General features: G+C 46.2%; 4 non-coding genes across 4 annotated transcripts; 2 read left to right on the top strand and 2 right to left on the bottom strand.

The window, feature by feature from the left end:
• Positions 1 to 3,968: 3,968 nt before the first annotated feature.
• trnas-gcu (transfer RNA serine (anticodon GCU)) lies at positions 3,969 to 4,050 on the bottom strand. Its single transcript has one exon. It is a non-coding gene; the product is annotated as a tRNA-Ser (tRNA).
• A 5,814-nt stretch (positions 4,051 to 9,864) lies between these two features.
• On the top strand, positions 9,865 to 9,936 carry trnag-ucc (transfer RNA glycine (anticodon UCC)). The gene has a single exon. It is a non-coding gene; the product is annotated as a tRNA-Gly (tRNA).
• Positions 9,937 to 10,770: 834 nt separating this feature from the next.
• LOC148630412 (U4 spliceosomal RNA) lies at positions 10,771 to 10,912 on the bottom strand. The gene has a single exon (XR_015935199.1). It is a non-coding gene; the product is annotated as a U4 spliceosomal RNA (small nuclear RNA).
• A 1,295-nt stretch (positions 10,913 to 12,207) lies between these two features.
• On the top strand, positions 12,208 to 12,326 carry LOC148630413 (5S ribosomal RNA). The gene has a single exon (XR_015935207.1). It is a non-coding gene; the product is annotated as a 5S ribosomal RNA (ribosomal RNA).
• Positions 12,327 to 17,663: the final 5,337 nt, after the last annotated feature.

Consider the following 17,663-nt stretch of genomic DNA (forward strand, 5'->3'; position numbering starts at 1 on the left):
GGCATTTTTCATCATTTTCCAGAAAGTGGTTGCAAGCCCGATATCATGCGAAGAAACTTCAGGATTCGGGGATCAGTCAATGGATTTTCTTCAAAGTTGGATTTTTGCACTCTGTGGACCAAGAGATGTTGTTCTATAATGTTTTTTTTTCAAATTTAAAAATATCATTTTTTCATGGAGCTTTGAATGTGATGGATTCACCCTCCTTTAGCTAGGACAGAGCTCCAGGAGCCTGGGTAGGATTCTAGCTTTCTCCCCTTGCAGGCACCTGGCACAGAAGACAATATTTTTTTCCTTAAAATCTTTTTTTTTGTGTTCCTTGTTGTTCCAAACTTAATTTTAATCACTTTTAATTAGAGATTTTATTAAAAATAGTGCAATAAATGACTAATTTCACAAAAATTAATGTAATATAAAACGGATGTTTTCAACTTTATTGTAGTGTTTTAGAAACTAATATGTCTTCAAAAATGGTTGTTTTTCACTCCTATGAATGAAAACTGTTGTTACAGTGCCTTGCGAAAGTATTCGGCCCCCTTGAACTTTTCAACCTTTTGCCACTTTTCAGGCTTCAAACATAAAGATATAATTTTTTTATTTTATGTGAAGAATCACCAACAAGTGGGACACAATTGTGAAGTGGAACGAAATCTATTGGATTTTTGAAACTTTTTTAACTAATACAAAAATGAAAAGTGGGGCGTGCAAAATTATTCGGCCCCCTTGCGTTAATACTTTGTAGAGCCACCTTTTGCTGCGATTACAGCTGCAAGTCGCTTGGGGTATGTCTCTATCAGTTTTGCACATCGAGAGACTGAAATTCTTGCCCATTCTTCCTTGCAAAACAGCTCGAGCTCAGTGAGGTTGGATGGAGAGCGTTTGTGAACAGCAGTTTTCAGCTCTTTCCACAGATTCTCGATTGGATTCAGGTCTGGACTTTGACTTGGCCATTCAAACACCTGGATACGTTTATTTGTGAACCATTCCTTTGTAGATTTTGCTGTATGTTTGGGATCATTGTCTTGTTGGAAGATAAATCTCCATCCCAGTTTCAGGTCTTTTGCAGACTCCAACAGGTTTTCATCCAGAATGGTCCTGTATTTGGCTGCATCCATCTTCCCCTCAATTTTAACCATCTTCCCTGTCCCTGCTGAAGAAAAGCAGGCCCAAACCATGATGCTGCCACCACCATGTTTGACAGTGGGGATGGTGTGTTGAGGGTGATGAGCTGTGTTGCTTTTACGCCAAACATATCGTTTTGCATTGTGGGCAAAAAGTTCGATTTTGGTTTCATCTGACCAGAGCACCTTCTTCCACATGTTTGGGGTGTCTCCCAGGTGGCTTGTGGCAAACTTTAGACGAGACTTTTTATGGATATCTTTGAGAAATGGCTTTCTTCTTGCCACTCTTCCATAAAGGCCAGATTTGTGCAGTGTAAGACTGATTGTTGTCCTATGGACAGACTCTCCCACCTCAGCTGTAGTTCTCTGCAGTTCATCCAGAGTGATCATGGGCCTCTTGGCTGCATCTCTGATCAGTCTTCTCCTTGTCTGAGCTGAAAGTTTAGAGGGACGGCCAGGTCTTGGTAGATTTGCAGTGGTCTGATACTCCTTCCATTTCAAGATGATCGCTTGCACAGTGCTCCTTGGGATGTTTGAAGCTTGGGAAATCTTTTTGTATCCAAATCCGGCTTTAAACTTCTCCACAACAGTATTACAGACCTGCCTGGTGTGTTCCTTGGTCTTCATGATGCTCTCTGCGCTTTCAACAGAACCTTGAGACTATCACAGAGCAGGTGCATTTATACAGAGACTTGATTACACACAGGTGGATTCTATTTATCACCATCAGTCATTTAGGACAACTTTGGATCATTCAGAGATCCTCGCTGAACTTCTGGAGTGAGTTTGCTGCACTGAAAGTAAAGGGGCCGAATAATTTTGCACGCCCCACTTTTCATTTTTTTATTAGTTAAAAAAGTTTCAAATATCCAATAGATTTCGTTCCACTTCACAATTGTGTCCCACTTGTTGGTGATTCTTCACATAAAATAAAAAATTTATATCTTTATGTTTGAAGCCTGAAATGTGGCAAAAGGTTGAAAAGTTCAAGGGGGCCGAATACTTTCGCAAGGCACTGTATATGATGTTTTTTTTTTCAAATTTTAAATGATCATTTTTTCATGGAGCTTTGAAGGGGATGGATTCACCCTCCTTTAGCCAGGACAGAGCTCCAGGAGCCTGGGTAGGATTCTAGCTTTCTCCCCTTGCAGGCACCTGGCACAGAAGACATCATTTTTTTCCTTAAAATCTTTTTTTTTTTGTGTTCCTTGTTGCTCCAAACTTAATTCTATTCACTTTTAATTAGAGATTATATTAAAAATAGTGCAATAAATGACTAATTTCACTAAAAATACTAAAAGTAATATAAAACGGATGTTTTTAACTTTATTGTAGTGTTTTAGAAACTAATATGTCTTCAAAAATGGTTATTTTTCACTCCTAGGAATGAAAGCTGTTGTTATATGATGTTTATTTTCAAATTTTGAAAAAGCAAAGGATTCTAGCTTTCTCCCCTTGCAGGCATCGGACACAGAGAACCTCATGGTTTTCCTAAAAATCATTTTTTATGTTCCCTGGTGTTCCAAACTTAGTTTTAATCAATTTTAATTTGTTATGTTACAAACAGGGTAATAAAGTCTTAATTGGACTATAACTAATGTCATATTGTCTGCTACAAAACTGATATTTTCAGCTCTATTGTAGAGATTCTAGAATCAACTAATAAAGAATTGCAATAAAAAAAGGGCATAAGAAGACATTACCAACAACGACCACATGATGGAGATATTGTCTAGACATTACCAACAACGACCACAAGATGGAGATATTGTCTAGACATTACCAACAACGACCACAAGATGGAGATATTTTCCAAAGAGGCAAGAGGGGCAAAGCTGCGATAAGGTAAAATCATTTTTTGAAAGAGATTGTTAGAATGCACATCCGTATCCCAAACAGAATCTCTAGTAAAATATGATCGTTTGTGAAACAGGCAAATGAGTGTCAGCTACAATATGATTGCTACATATCTGCATTTGTTGGTATTTAAGGAGTAAGAGTGCAGGTTTAAACCTGCGATCCAGTGTGTTGAAGAATTTCACAACACTACCTCTAGCACATATGGAAATAAATCCTCATAATGATTATTGCCCTGGGCATGTACCAAAAAATCAGTGAGCATATATATATATCACTGGGTTGAAGCTAGAAACACAGAATAACTGCAAACACATCCTAAATACAGTGTTCCAGCACCTTTGACCTCATCCAGAACGTATCATTTCTTGAAAGGGATTGCTGTCCGAATGCACATCTGAATCCCAAACTGAATCTCTAGTAAAATACGATCATTTGTGAAACAGGCAAATGACTGTCTCAGGGGCCCATTTCTCATTGTCAGACACATGTATGCAATGCTTTCACTGTGCATTGAGCAATAGGGATCAAAAACACCGCAGGTAAGGTTAGAAGTCATGTTCTATGATCATTTCTTTCAGCATTAGGGACTAAATATACTAAACGTATGATGCTAAAATGTTATTTTTACATATATTAATGTAATAAATGATTGCTTATGCTTTATAAACAAATCTAATTATAATAAAAGCTTAAGTTTTGTATTTATCTTGTACCATAGAACATGATTTTCTTTGTATTTCAAGCCCACAAAGTGTCCAAATGATGCACCTTTGACCTCATCCAGAACGTATCATTTCTTGAAAGGGATTGCTGTCCGAATGCACATCTGAATCCCAAACAGAATCTCTAGTAAAATACGATCATTTGTGAAACAGGCAAATGACTGTCTCAGGGGCCCATTTCTCATTGTCAGACACATGTATGCAATGCTTTCACTGTGCATTGAGCAATAGGGATCAAAAACAGAATGGAAACAGACATGGAAACCAACGAGGATGGGATTTGAACCCATGCGTGCAAAGCACAATGGATTAGCAATCCATCGCCTTAACCACTCGGCCACCTCGTTAACAAAACTGGGCTGTCCCAACTGGGTTGGCGCGCTCCAGATGATCTTTTTCTTTTTTTTCCCTCGTACTCGAGGGTCATTTTCCTGTTCCACATGCGATTTCAACATTTTCCTTGGGAGATGTCAAGCCAGCAAGCCACTGCTGTGGTTCAGTGGCCAGCGTGGAGTTCAGTGGCCCTGTTGTACACAGAAAGCACATTGAGCTCCTTGGACATGAAAAGTTCCAGATAAAAGCCATTTGTCATCCTTTCTCTTGGTGTCGATGTTGCTATTGTATGTAAAGGTGGCAACTTGCTCAGCGAGCAGGCGGAGCACACACCGAATGCAGATGTGTCTGAGTGGTGTGTCCAAGTGGCTGCAAAAGGACAGCATTCACGGGGCGCTGTGGCTTAGTTGGTTAAAGCGCCTGTCTAGTAAACAGAAGGCCCTAGGTCTGAATCCCAGTGGATAACCGCCTACGGCTAGACTTAATTAAATGCAAGTATTCATTTCCTGTCTTTAACACGACTTGTTTTTCTTAAAATGGATGCAACTTGCAAAACATGAAATACAAACCTTGCTAATCAGCGCTAGCAGCTGGCAAAAAAAAAGAAGTCAGCAATGTTTTTTTTCTTTAACCTTAACCCTGCTAATGGAGAAGAGTTAAACGACCGAGTCTATGCAGCTTAAACGGTGCGCACGTCGGGTTCTTAGCTGAAAGGGTGGTAAATCACGCTCACCCCAGTCCTTAATCTTTTAAAGAGGATACAAAATTGAACCTAGTCGCCACATCACATACATCCTGTTCAATGATAAAAAGGTAACATCTATCCTCGCTCCAGAGTAAATCTCACGTTGAGGGCATATTTTTTTTCACTTTACCGTGAATCGGGCTCGGCTGCACAGAGGAGAGAGCAGAGCAATGAGGTCACGGGGACAGGGGAGTCACACGCTGGCTGTTTGAACACGCGGAAGATCACTGAGGGATCCACAGTATATGGACCCTCCGTGCGCAATCAGTCCGCACTCCGGACTCTGAATCCTGCCATCCGAATTAAGATCTCGGCAGAACCTGAAGCGCAGTTCCTTCTTAAAACGTAATCTGGTGAGCATTTCTAGAATCGTACTTGTATAGATGCAGCCTTTAATGTGTTGCTAGGTTAAAATTGATGACTTCTTGTATTTCAGTAGGCAACTGCCCTCTTGATTTTGGATTTAATTTCTTTATTACAGTGGCGCTTTTATGAAGCCAAGGGACCAGGGAGCTGCCCCAGTACTGGGATGGCCAGTTCGAAATCATAGAAACTATTGTCAATTCCAGTCCCATGTCAGTGCGAGCAGGGATTTTGACATCTTGTTTTGCTATGTTCTGCACCAACAGGCAGGTGGCTCGGCCATTCCGTTCCAGTCTGGGGGTACAACAGACTGCTAGGTTCAGTCTGATAAACTGAGCTGATGGTTGGAAGAAAACCATCTCAGCGTCCATTCTCTGTCCCTTCTTTAGGACAAGGCGTACCGGAAACCCTGCTGTTGACGCAGGAACGATCAGGTCCGATTCGTTTACTACCTGGCAGGCCTGAGGAATCGTCTGACCTGACCGAATGTTCTCGGGGTCACCGCTTAGAGAGTGGGCATCTGGGTCCACCCGTTTCCACAGCACACTGTTTACTGTGTCCAGCTGGGCGCCCAGTCGAACCAATAGGTCTGCACCAATGCAGACCGAATGGGTCAGCTGAGGTGCTACCTGGAAGTAGTGAGCAAACTTCCTTTTTCCGATGGAGATGGAAGCTACACAGCTTCCTTTGCTCCAAATGGACCTATGAGGTGGGGGTGCCCACCACAGAACCTGTGACTGCGTCACCAGGGTCACCTGACAGCTTCGCGACAGGTCCTCGAACAGACCTTCACTGATTATGGACTTCTCAGAGCTGAGGCTAAGAATTACATCATCAACCTGCACTTCTGCCACCTGGACCCCCTCCCACCACCATGGGGTGGTAGTCCTGGACCCCCTGAGGTACCAGGGTGCACAGAAAGGACTCCCATTCATTACCGGACAGGGAGATCCACTCTTCTTCAGGGATGAAAAGGGGGTGTGCTTTACCTGGCGGGTCAAGCAGCTGCTCGGAGCACTGCTCCTGTAGTTGGGAGACCGTGGGAGTGCTGGCCTGGGCAGGACTTCCCTGTAGTTTTGGAAAGCAAGAAGAGACATTTATTCTCGTCCAGAGGAACCAGGAGGAACCTCCAACTCAGCTATAGTGTTCAGTGGGCACTGTGTGATCACAGCATAACCACTGAATCCCCCTTTTTGCTGTGCAACAGGCTTAGGGTTTTTGACCTGAGCCCACAATTTTCCACGCTGGCAGTACACCAGAGGCTCCAGCCTGTCAAGCAGGTCTTGGCCAATGAGTAGTGGCTCTGTTTTTAACCTAGAGATGTAAACAGGATGCACCACGTTCATTGGCCCGAACCTAAGTGCCACCCACACTCGGTGTGTGATCCTGGCATGATCCTGGGTATAGCTGGAAATATCTATCTTACACGGTTCTACCTTAAGTCTGATGCCTTTTCCTTTCGCTACTCGTTTGAGCTCGCTGAGTAGATCGGCTGACATCAAACTAATTTCAGCCCCAGTGTCAATCAGTGCTTCTCTATCTAAGACGTTTTCAAGAGAAACCTTGATATAAATACGCCTTGCTTTGCCTTTCTGGCTGAGATTCCCTAAGAATTGTTGGAAGCCTGCCTTTTCTTTGACTTCAGGGGCGGGGTCAGCGCCCAACTCAGAGTCACAGCCTTCTTCCAGGCAGGAACCCTCCCACCCAATCAGATAGACTGAGGGAGGGGCTTGGGACGGATCCCCGCCTCCTCCAGTGAGAAGGGGCGTGGTCCCCCTAAGCTCATTCACACTTCCGGCATTCGGTGCGGAAGGTTTACCCTGTCCTGATCTCTCAGGCAGGGCTTGTTCAAGCCTGGCCAGGCGGGCTGCAGTCGACTCCCTTCGTCCAGTCTTATGATAGGCTCTGCCTGAGCCCTTGCCTTCCCCGTAGCGCTCACGGCGGCTCTGACGCTTAGGGCGGTCCTGCCAGCCTATTTTGCGCCGGGGCTTAGCGAGCTCAGGAACCTCAGCTGCCTCGAGCTGAGGCGAGTCGTCAACCCTGCTGGCTTTAGTGGCGAACACAGCCGTTTTAGCAGGTTTTCGCTCTGAGGAAGCAGAGACTTCAGCTCCCCAGGCTTTTTGAGCCAACCTTCTAATGTCAGCCATTTTCATCGCTTTTGCATCAGTGTGCATCACAATCATTTTCCTGACTGAGGGATGCAGATTAGCAATGAATAAACCTTTGAAATTCACGTTCTCTTCGCAACCCTCTTCATTCCGCCCTGCAAAATAAGTGCGCCTAAGCCTCTGATAATAATCGCGAGGGGCTTCAGCTTTTTCGTGCTTAATATGGTGCGCTGTGGCCACGGCAGCTATGGGATCGATAAAAGCCGAAAATTCTCCGATCATTGCCTGACACAGCTCCTCAAAGCTATTACAGACCTCCGGTCCTTGTCTAGACATCCACTCGTGGACCGCTCGGCTGGTAGTTTTCCTTACTTACATAGCCTTTTCCTGTTCGGACGCTTCGGGCATAAACTGCAAAGTATATCTCAGCTCATCGATGTAGGTCTCCACATTCTTCCCTGACACTGACGGGTCAAACCTTTCTACATCTTTGGCTAACTGCCTCAGGGAGTGGAGGTTAATTTTTACGGTTTCTCCGCGGGCAGGGAGACGGCCGTGATCAGGAGCAGGGGGTCTATGCCTGAATTGACTCGCCCTTGCGTTTCGCGCAGGACTCGGCGATCTCCCCCCATGCCGATCCGACCACAGACCCTGGCCGGGAGAAACCTCCTCCCGGCGCGCTGGGTGAGCGCTCCGGGCTGCTAGGTGGGCTGGCATGCAAGTGGGATCTAGTCTATTTTGCTTCCAGTACGGCAGCATCTGACTCCTTTTGCCTTTCCTGGCTGAGCTCATTTAAACTCTCAATTTCTTTTTCTTTTTCTTTCAAGCTCGCTTCCAGGTCTCTCCTAGCTACCTCAGCCGCAGTTTCTCTAGCAGACAAGTCATCTAATTTACCTAAAACTTCCCTGAGTCAGTCTTCACTTTCCTCATTTTTCACTCTCTTTTCTCTGATTATATCCAACAACTCAACTCGCTCCGCCTTATATCTTTCTAGCGTTCCCTGAAGCTTTTGAAACTTTGTCAGCTCGGACAAAGACAGTTCCAGCTGTTTAGCTAGATTTAAGGTGAAACAGAAAAAGAAATTGAGGACCAGAACTGCGTTCACAAACCCTCCTATGTTAAGCTGGTTCGCTACCTTAGCTACTAAATCTACTTGCAGCTTCTCAATATCATCAAAGTTCAACTTTTCGATACCACTCCAGTAACCAGGATTGTCGTCGCTAGAAATAGTACTTATAAGCGACTCCACTTCAGACATTTTAGCAGCCATTGTCATTACGTCAGAGAAACTTTAAGAGTATTACTTTTTTTTTTCTTTTTCCAAAATACAGTATGGAATCTAGACACCCGAGCAGATGGATTTCCAATCAGCACACGTTACACTAAACGCTAGAAAACAGGGGGATTTCTTTACGCAGTTATCAGCACACCCGGTATTCGCTTATAGAAGCCGCGGTGCTGTGCTGAACTTGAACTCACAGCAACATCAGTTATTCTGTGCGACTGATTCTCATTTCATTCTAAACTCGCCCACCCAGGGACGCCATTAAATGTAATGGTTTGATGGGTTTACTGAGACAATTATTAATTGTAGCAGTAATCACGAGGTTGTTCGTTGGGGCTTTTAGAAAATCAATCGTCAGAACAACTAACAACGCACACACAGGGGTTCAATACACTAGATACATTTATTAATATAAATTGTGCACCAAACATATACTAGTCTGCCTGGATACGAGTGGCAGACCTTACTGTGAGGGTTATCAATATACAAGGTATATAATCCCGAAGAGATGCAAACACAAAGAGATACACAACAGAGAATATATGTCAATATATATCGTTCGGTTACCAAATCGCTAATCAGTGTTATTACCCACTGTTACTCTAAACTCGGAAGTAAATACATTACTCATGAATTAAATTGATAACAACTTGTGTTGAGGTACAATTGAATTCTCGAGACGCAATGTAGAACATGGGGTTTACTTATCCACTGTGTATGGATTTGGAATTTCCCGGCACGAACATCAAACCAGCTGACAGGCTCTGTTGCAGCCTCTGTTCCAGCGGTTGTCCAATGGGCGTTGTCCCGGCATCCTCTGGCTACCGGCCAACCAGTCAAGGTGCAGCTCGGAGTAGGACGGGCGGAGGAATCTGACTGCGGCGCGCAGGGCAGTCGTTGCTCTGAGGGGATCTACCAGCAGTCCGGCTGGCTGGTAGAAAGTCTCTATGCACAGAGTGTGACCGCGAGTCCTCACCAGTCACTCTTGTGCCTGGGAAGAAGCTGGTTCGTTCCCGGTCCAGCACTGCTTCTGAATAAGCTATTCAGGTTGTCGACGAGGGACCAGCCGTAGGGTCCAACTGTCCAACACAAACACAATCTGTAGCGTTTAGCGTGACATAGTCTTGCAGGCATCGTGCTGTCTCACTGCAATACTATACCGCTGGAGGAAACAGTCCATCTGGCCATGAAACTAATTTGAACGTCTAGCTACAGCAACTAACAATATCATGATTTATTCAGGATTTGTGGAATCAACACGTCCCGGAGACAGCTTCCGAAATCGTGAGCATTCTCTGGTGGTGTCCTGCAGGGCTTTTGCGGGTGTGCGTTGGTGGTATAGTGGTGAGCATAGCTGCCTTCCAAGCAGTTGACCCGGGTTTGATTCCCGGCCAACGCAGTGGCGATTGGTTTTAAATGCTGTCATGAGCCTTGGATTGTGACTAGCAAAGCGAAGCCATTTTGAAAGAGCTAAAGCACTGCAAAACGGAATTGAAGGAGAATCTTACAGGGGATTCTGAGCGGTGTCTGCATACACGCAGTCCGATACGGGTGCTGAAAGCTTGAGCTACTCTCAATGTCATGCTGCCTTTCCCCGGAGTAAATCTGTTACATTGAAAGAATGCTTCTGGTAGGTTCAAAAAGGGACCCTTGTTAATTGGAGAAATCAATGATTTCGAATGAATTCTGTATGCGTTAAAAGACAGCTATACACAGAAAACATGCAGGACACTGCTCATGATGTCTCAGTGCGTTTTTCCAAGCCATCTGACAAAGCCCGCCCACTGAAAACTGCAGCACATCGTGTAAAGACGTTCAACTTTGTAACTACTGCACGCACAGGAAGCAGAATAAATTCCTCTTTTCAAACTGTCAAAGGTTTGCTTTGCGAACGCTGCAGGACATCGCACAATCTCTTTTGAATGGGGACAAACCATTTCTTATGGGGCGCAGTAAGTACAGACGTTTAAAAAGCTCCACTCATGCCGACGATGCAGCATGAAGAAGCGCAACCTAACGTTTGACAGACAAAAGCCAGGCGCCGCTACAAGCAATATGAAATCAAACTGACAGCACACGGCGTTTCGCGCTGACTCAAAAGTGATCTCGACAGACGCTGTTCTCTGCATAACGCTGAAAGAGCTAAAGAGCGTTTCTGTTGAGACGTAACAAGCTCGTTTCTTTCTATCATGATGTCACCATGACCAAATCTGTCTTTAAACACCTTGCTCAGTCTCTGACGAGACTGTCAAAAATTGCTTTCGCCGATTGTATTGCAAACCGGCGGAAGCGGGGTATTGGGAAAAGTTTTCAACTAGCAATAATCGCGCCTCGGCTAAACCTCACAGGCTACGATACTGCCACTGCGCAAAGCTGACGGTTGCCAGGCAACCGCGGGGATCCTATGGAAATCGTTATCGATCGTCTCATGGCATGTCGTTGCGGTAACCCTTCATATTTGTCGTCTTCTTCTTCTTCTAGCTTGAGGTTTTGAAGAATTTCATGACAGACAAGGGCTCCGTTGGGAACAAAAGGCGTTGTGAGAAAACCGTTGCTTATTTTCAGCAGCAGAAATACAACCCTTTAAATACAAGATGACAGAACAATGACGAAGGGCATGCCGGGAGGAACTCATGCACTACAGAGGAAAGGGGGCGGGCACGTACAGTTCACATTCAAGCCACAAGTACTCTTCTCGGATGTTACACAAACAAATCCTAACGTCTTGAAAGCATTGCAGCATGTTTGTGTCCCACTTCCCGTGGCTGCAGGACGACTGACACGAACGGACAAACACAATCTGTGGCGTTTAGCGTGACATAGTCTTGCAGGCATCGTGCTGTCTCACTGCAATACTATACCGCTGGAGGAAACAGTCCATCTGGCCATGAAACTCATTTGAACGTCTAGCTACAGCAACTAACAATATCATGATTTATTCAGGATGTGTGGAATCAGCACGTCCCGGAGACAGCTTCCGAAATCGTGAGCATTCTCTGGTGGTAGGGGCGTTCAAGATGGCGCTCAGGTGGGAGGTAAACTTTAGTGGTTGGGGAGTTTTTTTTTGAGTTTTTCATGACCTGAATGTTAATTTTTGCTTTTTTTGACTACAGAAAAATAAGGACTTAACACTAGTTGTTTAAACTTCAGTTATAATTGAAAGAAAAAAAAAACGATTTTTTTTTAGGTTTAAAAAGTCCGATATGAGTAACACTGGGAAAAGAAAAGAGAGTGCTGGGTCTTCGAAGGAGAACTGTAAGATACCTCAATCGTATATGTATAGCACTACAAAAAAATCGATGGCAACTAAAGGGAAAAGTGAAGCAGCTGCAGGGGCAGCAAGAGGGCGGAGGCGCCGCGCGCCCGGCCGACGTGTTGGACCGGTGCGCTTTACGTGCTGAAATAAACACGCGACAGCCCCGAAATGTTTCCAGAGTGCTGTGCACTGAAGACTTGCCTGGTGCTCCTCCGTGCAGATTGTTTGTCCTCCTCCAGTGCGGGACGAGCCAACACAAGGGAGCGCATTCGCCAACATCCAGGCACGCAATGCGATTTGGAAAGCAGCTCCTTTCCAAAGAGTTGCACACGAACGATCCTTCAGTCCCGCTCGGGGGGCACGGAGCCCCCGCCACACACAGCTTCAAGTAGCGAGTCAGGCGCCAGGGCTTTCGCTTACGGCCACACCACCCTGAACACACCTGATCTCGTTTGATCTCGGAAGCTAAGCAGGGTTGGGCCTGGTTAGTACTTGGATGGGAGACCGCCTGGGAATACCAGGTGCTGTAAGCTTTTGCTCTCCCGGCCAGCAGGGGTCGCCGTTGGTGCCGTAGGCTTTGGGAGGAAAACCTGCAGGATGGAAAGGTGATCTATAGCCTCATCTCTAGAGATGTTTTGTTGCTGTGGCATGTGTGTGACCCATATTCAAAAAAAAAACCCGTCTGTTAAACGAATATCGAAGCTGCCTCTAAATCTGCAAATGAAGATGAGTCGATAAACCACTCGTTTTTCGTATAACTAGACATATATTCATTTGTTACCGATTTCATTCATTGAGCACGGATACAATAGAGGTACAGCCATTCACTGTTTGACATGTCTGCACTGGTACAGAACTGAGCAATCAGAAAACGGGTGAAACTGTCTTTAGACTCAGCATACAGTACCGAGGCCCCCCATGACCAAATAAAGGCTAACCTCGATAATCAGCCTAAAGAACGCAAACTACAGCAAAACGACTGACTTTGAAAAGGGAATGAACGTCCGGAAGGAGTAGTGGAACTAGCTTGAGATGCTTCTCCGGACCCCTAACTAAAAGCCAGCGAGAACCAGCAGCGGCGTCCACTCCTGTCGAACCGGGATCCTTCCGCAGCCACGCAGCTCGTGGTGTCCTAACGCAGTCCCCCACTACCAGAAATTATGCAGTCGAGATTCCCACATTTGGGGAATTCGCAGGGGTCAGCACAGCCGGAGTGCAATGGCCGAGCCTCGCCCTGGGTGAACCGATTTCGATTTTTAAGAACTTTATTTTCTTTTCACAATAAAATACAGGACATCACAAATCAGAAAGCTTTACATTAATATACATACTTAAAACAGTATATATGATCACATCTCATTACATTTTGACACGGTAACAGTTACATAGTAACAATTTCTTTTTTCTGGTACAAATCACATTCTTTACTTAAACATGATAATGTTTTTCACAGTCTCTTGAGATATTGACCTATGCTCTCTATTTCCCACAGATTTTCTGCTTCCTCCCTCCCTTCTCTCCACAGATCTCTGAGGTAATAGTTCTCTCGGGTGATGAACAGGGCCAGGCTACCTGCTGCCTTGACTGGGACCTCGATGCCTTTGAACAGCCCCATGTTCCTCAGTCTCCACAGGGCGTCTTTCCCACTGTTCACCACGGCCCAGATCCTGTCAAACACGTCAGGAGGAAGTTTGACAGGAGAGATGCCGTATATGATGAAAGCAGCGGTCAGGGTAAATTGGGGCGAGAGAGCCTGCAACCAATCTTCAAACTGTGCCCAGAAGGCCTTAGCAAAAAAACAGGACCACAGGAGATGGGTCACAGTCTCCTCCTCACCGCAGCCCACCCTAACGCAGCGAGGGCTGGGGGTGAGGCCCCTACGGTACAAGAAAGTTCGTACCGGTAAGCACTGGTGGACGACACTCCAGGCTAAATCTCTGTGAATGTTGCACAGAAACTTAGAGGATGTGTGTTTCCACACCTTCCTTGTTTGGGCTGATGTTAAAATGCCCACAGGGGTCTGCCTATTATTCTGGGGTGCAACGAAATCTTCCAGTTTTTGGACGCTGACATCTCGGAGGGGAATATGGCCAATTGGGTGAGATCTTAGAATACTTTTAACTGTCCCATAAATTGCAGGGCATGTGTCAGAGAGTGGGACATCCAGCTTGGGTCTGACACCCCACACTCTGAACACCTCCCTACCTACCCAGAGCCTGGAAAAATAAGTCCAGGTACGCGCTGCAGGTGCTGTTGCAAAGCCTCTCAGCACAGAGGCCAGGAAAATGCACAGCAGCTTCGTAGCAATATCTGGGACAGACTTCCCCCCTGAGGGTAGCGGCCTGTACATTATTTCCCTTCTGAGTCTTTCCTGCTTTCCACCCCATAGAAATTGAAACATCAATCTCCTCAGCACCGCCGCAACACGGTGTGGGATTGGGAAGGTAGAAGCCAGAAAAATCAAGACAGGCAAGAGCTCGGCTTTGATGACCAGCAGCTTCCCTGTCATGGTGAGGTCTCGGTCCTTCCATTGTATCAGTTTTTTGTTTAAGATTGGCAATTTGTTCTGCCAATTTACTGTTCCCATCTCTTCTCCAAAATACACCCCCAGGACCTTAATTCTCTTCTCTTGCAGCCTGAGATCATGTCCTTCTTTTGGCTCCCTCCAGTTCTGATAAAAAATCTCACTCTTAGATTTGTTAATTTTTGCAGAGGAAGCCAAGGAGAAACGATCACAGCACTGCAGAGCTCTGCTAATTGAGGCATTGTCAGAGAGGAGCAGGGTGACGTCATCCATGTATAGAGATGTCTTTACCTCTCCTCCCCCACTTCCAGGCACTGGTATCCCATTAATGGCCTGATCCTGGCGCAAGGCACAGGCTAAGGGCTCCATAGCCAAAACGAATAACAAGGGGGATAATGGGCAGCCCTGCCTCACCCCTGAACAGACTTCAAAGGGGCGTGATCTATTGCCATTAACCATTACTCTGCTGTTGCTACCTGTGTACAGCAGGTTAATCCACTTTCTCATGATGGGGCCAAACTTCATGTGCTCAAGTACCGATGTTAAGTACTGCCGGTTTAGACGGTCAAAGGCCTTTTCTAGGTCTACACCTAAAATGCACAGAGGGAGGGAGCGATCCTCTGAGTACAGACAGACATCCCTCAACAAGGCCAGGTTGTCGCTCATCAGGCGTCCTGCTATCCCACAAGTCTGTTCTTTCCCTACCAGTGAGGCCACTACATTTTGTAGGCGCAGGAAAAGGGCTTTGGACAGGATCTTAGTGTCCACGCCTAACAGGCTGAGGGGTCTCCAGTTCTTTATGTCATTCTTTGCTCCTTTCTTAAACAAGAGAGAGATAGTGCCTTCTCTTAAGGAGTCAGGCAGCAATTCTGTCTTATAGCTTTCCTCGAATAGGAGCAGTAGCGGATCCTGAAGCAGATCCCAAAAGGTGCAATAAAATTCTTTAGGGAGCCCGTCAGCACCCGGAGTTTTCCCCTTCTGTAAGCTCTCCATAGCCTGTCTCAGCTCTTCTACTGTCAAATCCCTCTCAAGTACTTCCCTATCTTCTTCACTCAAAACGTTTTCTAGCTTTGAGGTAAAAAAATGAATTTCTTCATCCTTTACCTCTGTAGAGCTGTACAGTCTTGAGTAGAAGGCCTCGGTGCAGGAGAGGATAGCACTCGGCTCTGTTCTCTCTTGTCCCTCCTCATCAACTACACTTTCCATGACAGACTTGGAGCCTACCACTTTCCTGAAAAAGAGGCGAGTACACTTCTCATTTTCTTCCAAGAACTGCACTCTGCTTCTTAACAGCACTCCTCGACTACTTTCTTCGGCTGTGCTCCGGATGTCCTTTTTTAAAAGGGTGATATCCTCGAGCACATCGAAGCCACTGTGCAGCATCGTGTAGAGACGCTGCAGCTGCCTCTGTTTCCTGGCTAGCACTCCTCTCCGTCTGGCAGCAGCCTTCCTTCCCTCAGCCATGAAAAAGACCTTTGTCCTCATCTTCACCTCCTCCCACCACTCTCCTACTGACCCGTACAGACACTGCAAGGACAGCCACTGTGATAGTTTCTCCTTGTAGCGGGATACTACCCCCTCGTTCTCTAGCAGCTTTGTGTTGAGTTTCCAGAGACCTGGGCCAAAGACAGTCCCGCCCTGGAGTTCCACTCTACACCCTAAAGCCTGATGATCTGAGAAGAAGACAGGCTGAAGAGTGACCCCAACAACTTTCACTCTCTCTGAGACAAAGCAAGAGTCAATTCTGGAGCTGCTATTCCTCCCTGACCATGTATATCCTGCTGTTGTGGGATATATACATCTATATGTGTCTGAGAGTTTAAAGTCTTGAACTAAGTTTTGCAGGGCCAGTGAGCTGGAATCCAATTTTATCGGAGAGCTAGACTGCCTGTCTGTGTGCTCTAAGATACAATTAAAATCCCCTCCCACTATCACGTCTGTGCTACTTAACAATAGGGGAGAGAGTGCCTTGAGTAGCTCCACCCTTCCTCCCACGTCAGTAGGACAATACACATTGATTAGCCGCAGGTTAACGGTCCCCCATTCCACATCCACACACAGCAACCTGCCATCTATGACCCTCTGAATACTTTTCAATTTGAAAGCCCATCCTTTGAAAAGAATGGCCACGCCAGAGGCTCTGTTGTTATTGTCCCCTGACCAAACAGAAGGCCCTTTATCCCACCTATCTTCAAAGCTTTTATACCTCTCTTGATAGGCTAAAGCACACTCCTGCAACATCAACACATCTCCCTCTCTCTGCTGGAGGTAATCAAAGACAGACTGGCATTTCACTCTGTCATTGATACCTCTGGTGTTAAGAGAAATTATGTTTAGAGCCATATTACATAAGAAAGTGGAACCAGTCTTTACAAAACACATTTCTCTTCGGTCTCACCTGTTACCTTCTTCTTTTTCTTTTTCTTCTTACCAATTTCCTGCCAGCCATCCTCTGAATGAGCCTTCATCAGGGTGGCAGCAGTAAAAGCATTCACGGAGTCCATTTCAAGGAAGGGGGTAGAGGGAGGGGTGGAGGGGTTCCAGCTGTCCCCATCGCCATGCTCTCCTTCCTCCTCGCTCGGGGAGAAAACAGAGTCATTTTTCCTTTTCCTCAAGTCCAGCTCCTGGGAGCACTGAGGGGAAAGGGGTGCAGCCGATGCACCAGTCTCCTCTTCCCCCTCACCCACCAGCTGTTGCAGATCCTCCGTGACGGACTGGATGGAGGAGAGGAGGGCATCTGTAGCACTTGCAGAGTCTGAGAAAAGCAGCTCCGCTGAATCCTGGGTATCGTCGCTGGACCCGCTCCACCGGTGGGGGCCCCACACTGGCCCTCGTTCTGAGGAGCAGGAGTGGGGGAGGGGTCCTCGCTGTTCTCGGGGGTTTTCAAACCCTCGTGCTTGTCTGGTGCAGTCTGCGGTTGTGGGAGCGTAGTGGATTTCTCTTCCACCGGCCCCGGAGCCACAGCAGGACTGATCCTGGCTGGAGGCTGAGACTCTTTGTCCAACAAGGGTTCTTTGTTTGACTTGTTGTTTGCTTTGGCTTTTTGGGCCGGTTTGGCTGAAACAAGCACTGCCTCATCCTTTCTCATTTTGAGTTTATTGGCGTAGGCGTGAGGGCAGTTCTTAAAAACGTGTCCTTCCGAGCCACATAAATTGCACTTTGGCAGCATTGAACAGTCAGAGGCTAAATGTCCCTGTTTGCCACAGGTCTTGCAGCATTTCACAGTGCAGGACGATGCCAGGTGTCCCACAGCACCACAGCGCCGACACACCTTTGGTTGTCCCACATAAAAAACATAGCCATTGCAGGCGCCCAGCCGGATTGTAGAGGGCAGGTGCCTTAAGCC

The sequence above is a fragment of the Lepisosteus platostomus genome, unplaced genomic scaffold, assembly GCF_059453375.1.
Source record: "Lepisosteus platostomus isolate fLepPlt1 unplaced genomic scaffold, fLepPlt1.hap1 Scaffold_97_H1, whole genome shotgun sequence".
Lineage (NCBI taxonomy): Eukaryota > Metazoa > Chordata > Actinopteri > Semionotiformes > Lepisosteidae > Lepisosteus > Lepisosteus platostomus.